Source organism: Hydractinia symbiolongicarpus, chromosome 10, assembly GCF_029227915.1.
Source record: "Hydractinia symbiolongicarpus strain clone_291-10 chromosome 10, HSymV2.1, whole genome shotgun sequence".
NCBI lineage: Eukaryota > Metazoa > Cnidaria > Hydrozoa > Anthoathecata > Hydractiniidae > Hydractinia > Hydractinia symbiolongicarpus.
In genome coordinates this window covers 7018224-7026009 of record NC_079884.1, presented here as the reverse complement: position 1 = coordinate 7026009, position 7786 = coordinate 7018224, and the positions used below count along the sequence as shown (strand labels likewise).

The 7786-nt window shown below is 29.5% G+C and overlaps 1 long non-coding RNA gene across 2 annotated transcripts; it reads right to left on the bottom strand.

The window, feature by feature from the left end:
• Positions 1–1001: 1001 nt before the first annotated feature.
• LOC130612774 (uncharacterized) lies at positions 1002–6196 on the bottom strand. Of its 2 annotated transcripts, XR_008975541.1 has the most exons (5): positions 5278–6196; positions 3216–4896; positions 2927–3052; positions 1995–2675; positions 1002–1708 (listed from the first exon to the last, which is right to left on the bottom strand). It is a non-coding gene; the product is annotated as an uncharacterized LOC130612774 (long non-coding RNA). The 2 variants fall into 2 exon arrangements; XR_008975540.1 differs by having other exon boundaries at positions 2927–4896.
• Positions 6197–7786: the final 1590 nt, after the last annotated feature.

The following is a 7786-nucleotide window of genomic DNA, read 5'->3' as shown; positions in this document are numbered from 1 at the left end:
ATAGGAGTGTTAAAATGTAACGAACAGCAACGGCGAAATTTATCGCAGACTTGCAACTACTCTGAAGCTTTTTGACCTAAAATTAATAAAAGAATAAGAAATAGAGGCAAAAAAATATGGAACATGTTGGACAAATGCAAAAAGAGTATTGGAATTATTTTGTATGAAAATAAAATTAGTTTTTTAAGTTTCTTATGAGCTTGATATGGTTTACAGGAAATGATATTGATTTCCTATCTTACATTTTGCTGATGCTGTCACGATTATTTTGATGAGATAAGGTCTAAATAAATAGTCCGATTTGAAACTTTCTTTCTTTAGCTAAATACGTCAGATTGATAAACAAAGAGAATACTTACGTCCTGATAGCGCAATGTAGTCTTCCGTATCAATATCTTCTCACTGCTATGTAATACAATTATCGATTTTCACTTGCTAAACAGCAAAATCGCTTCCAATTTCGCGTTCAAACCAATCTTGCAAAATTAAACGAGGCCAAAATTACCCATTTGGATCATATGCCCACAATTCCGTACATTTATCGACTTTCGTTTCACAGACAACAAAATTGATTTCCATTTTACGTTCAAACCAAGCTTTTAAAATCGTACTTGGACTAAATTATCCATTGATGATATGCTCACAACTCCGTACAATTATCGACTTTCGTACAAAATTGATTTCCAAATTAGAATTATAAAACATAGTAAAATCATAAAGTATATGCTACCTCATAAAATTTCATTTATACAATTAATAACCCTTTAAATAGTAGGCTTTATGATGTCTTGGATTCTAACAGTAAGAATTTATAAAATAGTGGCATGTCATTTAGACAATGAAACATGCCTTTTAGTTGTAGAGTTTATGTATAAAATTAGATAATCAACATTAAATAAGTATTTTTGTTAACTGCTCAATAATAAAAAAAGGTGGCTGTACAGGTATCTGTATCATTTAAAACATATTCAATCAAATTCTTCCGAATTGTAATTTCCTTAAGTAATTTAGGGAATTCTTAGAAGAATAAGAAAATTATTCATTTCTACATCATTTTTACGTATGAATCAAAACCAGGAAAAGATGTAATGAAATGATGGATGACAAATTCATTAAAGCCTAAGCTACACTTCAAACCAACTCTCTCGATGCACTATGTATATATTTTACTAAATATAGTCTAGTTCTTTTCGTCATGCTATCAATTCTCTACTATGACTTACACGTAAAAGTTAACAAAAGAGGAAAATATCGCTTCGTGTTTCTCATGTTGTCAGCAGAACAATTTGCGTAAGAGGCATTTCCAATAGCTTATGATATCGCATATTAGCAACAACCAATAAACAAGAAGAAAAATAATACACTTTTAAAAATGATTCAGTCAATACGCAATTAAAAGTGTGTAAACAAATGTTTGTATTCACAGTATTTCTGCATTGACAGATTGCCATTTCAAAAAACAAAACAATTTATTTGTCAAAATAAATAAAACGTTGGAAAGCAGTTAATAGCTGAAATTACATGATTAGATGCGAAAATATTAGCACTTAAACAATTAAAGATATTAGCACTTTGTACAATTAAAAACATAAAATCTCTTCTCAAAAACACATCGTCTTTTCTGGAAACCATTGAAATTGTAATCTTCTTCACAAATTGTTGAAAATAACCATTAGTTTCTTGTTGTCGTTTTATGTTTTTCTTCGGCCTATAATCATAAACATTCATCAGAAGTGTATGAAATTTTCACTGGCAACAAATTATATTCATTTCCTAGAAAATTAATTTATTTTTTTGTCGATTGGAAAAATAAAATAAAAAAATAAAATAAATAAAAAAGAACTGTTCGAGAAATTTTTTTAGTTGTGTTTCACTATCGTTCACTCGTTATAAATGCAAAAATTAACCAAGTAAACTCTAGCAGTTTACGTGCCGTTAAAAAATCTGGATAGCCTAACCTTAGATCTAAATAATAAAAAATAGTTCTTTCTTACAGGATAATATTTTTCGTTAGCCAACATTAACTAAATCACATAATCAATGATAAACTCGCCATTTATATTTATTGATCCACTTTTTATATGTTTAGGATTGTTTATACCTCTTTGACTATCACATTCGTTTATTTTGAGATCAAGATGAAGTCAAATTACCGTAACAGCCGTGTGCAATTTTTGTTCAATAATTGCAATGATACCACGTACTCTGAGAAAGAAGCAAAATACATTGACAGGTTGCACCACAGCTAGTTACTACTCAAGAGTAGATTGTTTCTTGTTACGTTGAGTTGAGATAGGCATAGGATTGATATATTTGGATTAGGATTGATATATTTACTAATTATGCGGTTGCTGTATTTGTACAACTTCAGTAACTCAAATAGAAGATCCATATGCACAATACCTCATGCAGGTCTAAAATTGGCCTTGTGGTAGAGCGTTTGCCTTTAGTGGGGAAGGCATTGGGTTCAGACTCCAGCCGAGCCATGGCAGAGAATATAAACGTGCGAATCGATTTATTTTGCTTAACGTTCAGCATGAAAATAGTATTGATATCTTAGGCGGTTGTCGAGTTAAGCGACTGTGTGCTTGCACGCCTTTTGTAGCTCAACATTGATTTTCCAGTAACAATATATTTGACAAGAGTTTGTTACATTAGCCGACTGGAATGGTAATCTAATAAAACAAAAGTACAGTTAGGAATACAAATTTAATTTAGAACCGCGCCACGTCTAATAACGCATTCTTTTCTGACGATAAAGTCTTTTGTAGGTTTTAAAAAAGCTATTCATGATACGCAAGTGCCAAGATCTTTATTTAAATAAATGGAAAGGGTTTATACTATAACTGTTTTTCTGAGCAACAAGTGTCAATTTTGCAAATTTTGATAAGCAAAACAAAGTTGTACAATGTTAAAAAAATGTTACCTTTACATTTTATGGATAGGACCAATGTGCGCGGATTTTAAATGTTGTTTATTCTTCTTCAAAAGCATTTTTATAACTGCCAGTCATCCAACACATTGTGATGTACTCAAGTGTATTTTTGCTGATCTAAACATTTTTTAATAAAATATAAACTACAACATTTTAACTACAAATAATAGAAAAAAAAGCAACGCAAACGAAGGAGTAAGTGTCAATTATAAAATGGAAAATGCAAGTCAAGTTTAGAAAATACAGAAGTTTTGCAGAAATTATATAGTAGAAGAGTTACCTTTAATTGAAGAACAATATCCGCTACCATGAGCTTGTTGGAAATGCGTCGTTTCAATTAAAAAAACATATTTGACAACATGAGTGGCAAAATGTCCACTGATTTTTTTTGATGGCATTGTGATAGGCAGATGCCTGAAAGCCTTTAAATGACTGTTTGTCATTTTTTAAACTACACTTCTACTATAAACTATATTAAATGTATAGATTATATTTTTTTTTATTTAGAACGTTAAGCTGACTATTATTGATTACTATTCTATGAAAACTGATTTCATTTGCAACTGTGAAATGGTAGGCTTCCAAAATAGATAAAGTGATCTTTCTGGCTTAACTTAATCAAAGAAATTTTGAATGATTGTTACGTACAAAGAAATTTTGTGATAATTCTTTCACTTCCAGTTACCTCCATCCTTTTATTAAATGCTATCCCAGCTATACCCCTATCCCACCTACACCCCTACCTTATCCTACATCTCTACCCTACCCTTTCGACCTCTAAACATATTTCACCGCACGCCACTCTACCCCTATCTCACCACATGTTACTCTGCTCTACTAAATCCCATTCCAATATATAATGACGATAATATTTGAAATTCATGTTATAATATTTTGAGCTTCTATTTTTATTTTTTTTAAATAATAAAGGAAATTTTTTATGATTGTTACGTACAAAGAAATTTTGTGACGTTATAATTTCTTCACTTCCCGTATCTCCACATTTACCTCAAATCCTACCCCACATATACCCCTAACCTTCTTCCTACTCTACCCTACCCTACCCAGCTCCAAACCTATCACACCGGACGTCACTCTACTCCAATCTCACCACACATCGCTCTACTCTAACTAAATCCTATTTCAACATATAACATAAGACAAAAATATTTTAAATATATAATATTTGTCGTATATAACTTGAGTTTTTGGTGATAAAACACAACAAAATACGCTTTTTTGACAGCAGAATTAACTGGTAAGCAAACGAGGCGATGAAATTCATTTGCGCTAAAAAAGCTGAAGAGATAAATGCATTTATAAAAAGCAGAGGAGATGGAAATCACTCGTGATAAAAACGACCGAGGAGATAAGTGCAGTTATAAAAAACAGCAGAGGAGATGGAATTCACTCTGGACAATCAAAAAAGACATAGAAGGGATAAAAACCTATTAATTTAAAAAACCACAGCAAGCAAGGAGATAAATTTATTTTTAAAAAAGCAGAGGAAATGAAATTCACCCAGAGGAGATTAAATTCACTCGGAGGAGATGTAATTTACTCTGCACAATAATAAAAACAACCGGGATAGAAATCTACCTGCATTAAAAAGAACAACAACAATAAAAAGTGGATTGGAATCACTTTTTAAAAACAACAGCAAAAGAGGAGAAGAAATTCACTCACGTTAATAACAACCTGACGAAATAAATTTATTTATAATAACCAGAGGGCATGGAATCCACTTTAAACCATAATAAAAAATAGAAGGTAGAGAAATCCACTTACGTAGAGAGAAAAAGTATTAGTTGGGTGTAATTCACTCTTTTTAATGTTAACGAAAGAAAAGGTGGTGCTTTTCATAAGCCTTGCTAATTTAAAAGAATATAAACATACCTCAATGCAGAACATATAAGCTGAAAGATGTTGTTGTTATTGTGGGAGGAATGGCTGTCGCAACGCTGAAATAAAATTTCATAAACTTAAGTGCTAACCCTATTCATACGTAGTAAATATTTTTCGTCCTTTGCGTAACACGTTTGAGGCCCCAGGGTGTTATGTTTTTATAGGAATTTCTGATGTTGCCTTGCATCGTTTTTGGGTAACTTTTGTTTTTGAGGTTTGGGGCTACGTAAACCTATTGATTTTAATTCAATTCTCACTAAAATGCACTGAATGAACAATAAAACGCATTATCAGTTTTTGTCTAACTGACGCCTCAGTTAGTTTAATTAATTACGATGAAATAAAAAAATTTTATTCAAAGTAAGAAGAGAATATTTTTAATCCTTTACGAAAGATATACCCCAACAATGACGTCAGCAATGATTTTTATGACTTACGATCACAACAAATGATAAGTTACGGCAGTACAGCATAACTCTTTCCTCCCCACCTTCACCACTGCAATCGCCTCTCTCTTTACGTCTCGGGATGAATAGGGTTAACATTTGTAAAAATGAACAACTTGTTGGCAAAAGCGTTTCTTGTTGACATAAGCCTTTCCTAAATTGTTCAAAATATATTTTTATTATGCACGAACACAACTTACCCCTCATAATCCGAGAACGGGTAAGGATGCAAGAGAGTTTCAGATGATATGAGAGAGTTCCAGAGTATGTGAGAGATTTTTATAGGATTTGAGAAAACCGAGAAATCTTTACAAGCCAGACATCCGAAGTATGTTGCAGCAGTGTAGTGGTAAGAATTGCGTTTTTTATATTATTTTCTTTAAAACTATTTTTAAATTATATAAATATACATATAATATTATAATTTATGAGCAATTAGAATGAATCTTTGGTTTATGAATTTATCAACTGTGAACGTAGATGACACCTCACTTTGAAAAACATTCTAGACCATGAAAAACAATTGAAGTAGACTTTGCATTTGGAATACAAAGTTAAAATCACACATTGAAATTGGCGATAAAAAATAGGTAATGGTGCACTGAAAGCTAACTAGGTACTCATTCTGATAACTGGCACAATATCGAAAAGGTAGGAAAGTTGCTCTGAATAGGACAATAAAAAAGGGGAATGAAGATTTTCTAATTGAAAATTACAAAAAGGAAATAAAAAGGGAGACAACAAGCAGTGAAACTTTTAACTGAAATATTCCCATAAAGTTTTAAAATTAAAGAAGACGAAAGAAGATTGAATTCATACTTCATACTTCATACTTCATACTTCATACTTCATACTTCATACTTCATACTTCATACTTCATACTTCATACTTCATACTTCATACTTCATACTTCATACTTCATACTTCATACTTCATACTTCATACTTCATACTTCATACTTCATACTTCATACTTCATACTTCATACTTCATACTTCATACTTCATACTTCATACTTCATACTTCATACTTCATACTTCATACTTCATACTTCATACTTCATACTTCATACTTCATACTTCATACTTCATACTTCATACTTCATACTTCATACTTCATACTTCATACTTCATACTTCATACTTCATACTTCATACTTCATACTTCATACTTCATACTTCATACTTCATACTTCATACTTCATACTTCATACTTCATACTTCATACTTCATACTTCATACTTCATACTTCATACTTCATACTTCATACTTCATACTTCATACTTCATACTTCATACTTCATACTTCATACTTCATACTTCATACTTATTGAATTCATACTTATTGAATTCATACTTATTGAATTCATACTTATTGAATTCATACTTATTGAATTCATACTTATTGAATTCATACTTATTGAATTCATACTTATTGAATTCATACTTATTGAATTCATACTTATTGAATTCATACTTATTGAATTCATACTTATTGAATTCATACTTATTGAATTCATACTTATTGAATTCATACTTATTGAATTCATACTTATTGAATTCATACTTATTGAATTCATACTTATTGAATTCATACTTATTGAATTCATACTTATTGAATTCATACTTATTGAATTCATACTTATTGAATTCATACTTATTGAATTCATACTTATTGAATTCATACTTATTGAATTCATACTTATTGAATTCATACTTATTGAATTCATACTTATTGAATTCATACTTATTGAATTCATACTTATTGAATTCATACTTATTGAATTCATACTTATTGAATTCATACTTATTGAATTCATACTTATTGAATTCATACTTATTGAATTCATACTTATTGAATTCATACTTATTGAATTCATACTTATTGAATTCATACTTATTGAATTCATACTTATTGAATTCATACTTATTGAATTCATACTTATTGAATTCATACTTATTGAATTCATACTTATTGAATTCATACTTATTGAATTCATACTTATTGAATTCATACTTATTGAATTCATACTTATTGAATTCATACTTATTGAATTCATACTTATTGAATTCATACTTATTGAATTCATACTTATTGAATTCATACTTATTGAATTCATACTTATTGAATTCATACTTATTGAATTCATACTTATTGAATTCATACTTATTGAATTCATACTTATTGAATTCATACTTATTGAATTCATACTTATTGAATTCATACTTATTGAATTCATACTTATTGAATTCATACTTATTGAATTCATACTTATTGAATTCATACTTATTGAATTCATACTTATTGAATTCATACTTATTGAATTCATACTTATTGAATTCATACTTATTGAATTCATACTTATTGAATTCATACTTACTGAATTCATACTTACTGAATTCATACTTACTGAATTTATATTTACTGAATTTATATTTACTGAATTTATATTTACTGAATTTATATTTACTGAATTTATATTTACTGAATTTATATTTATTGA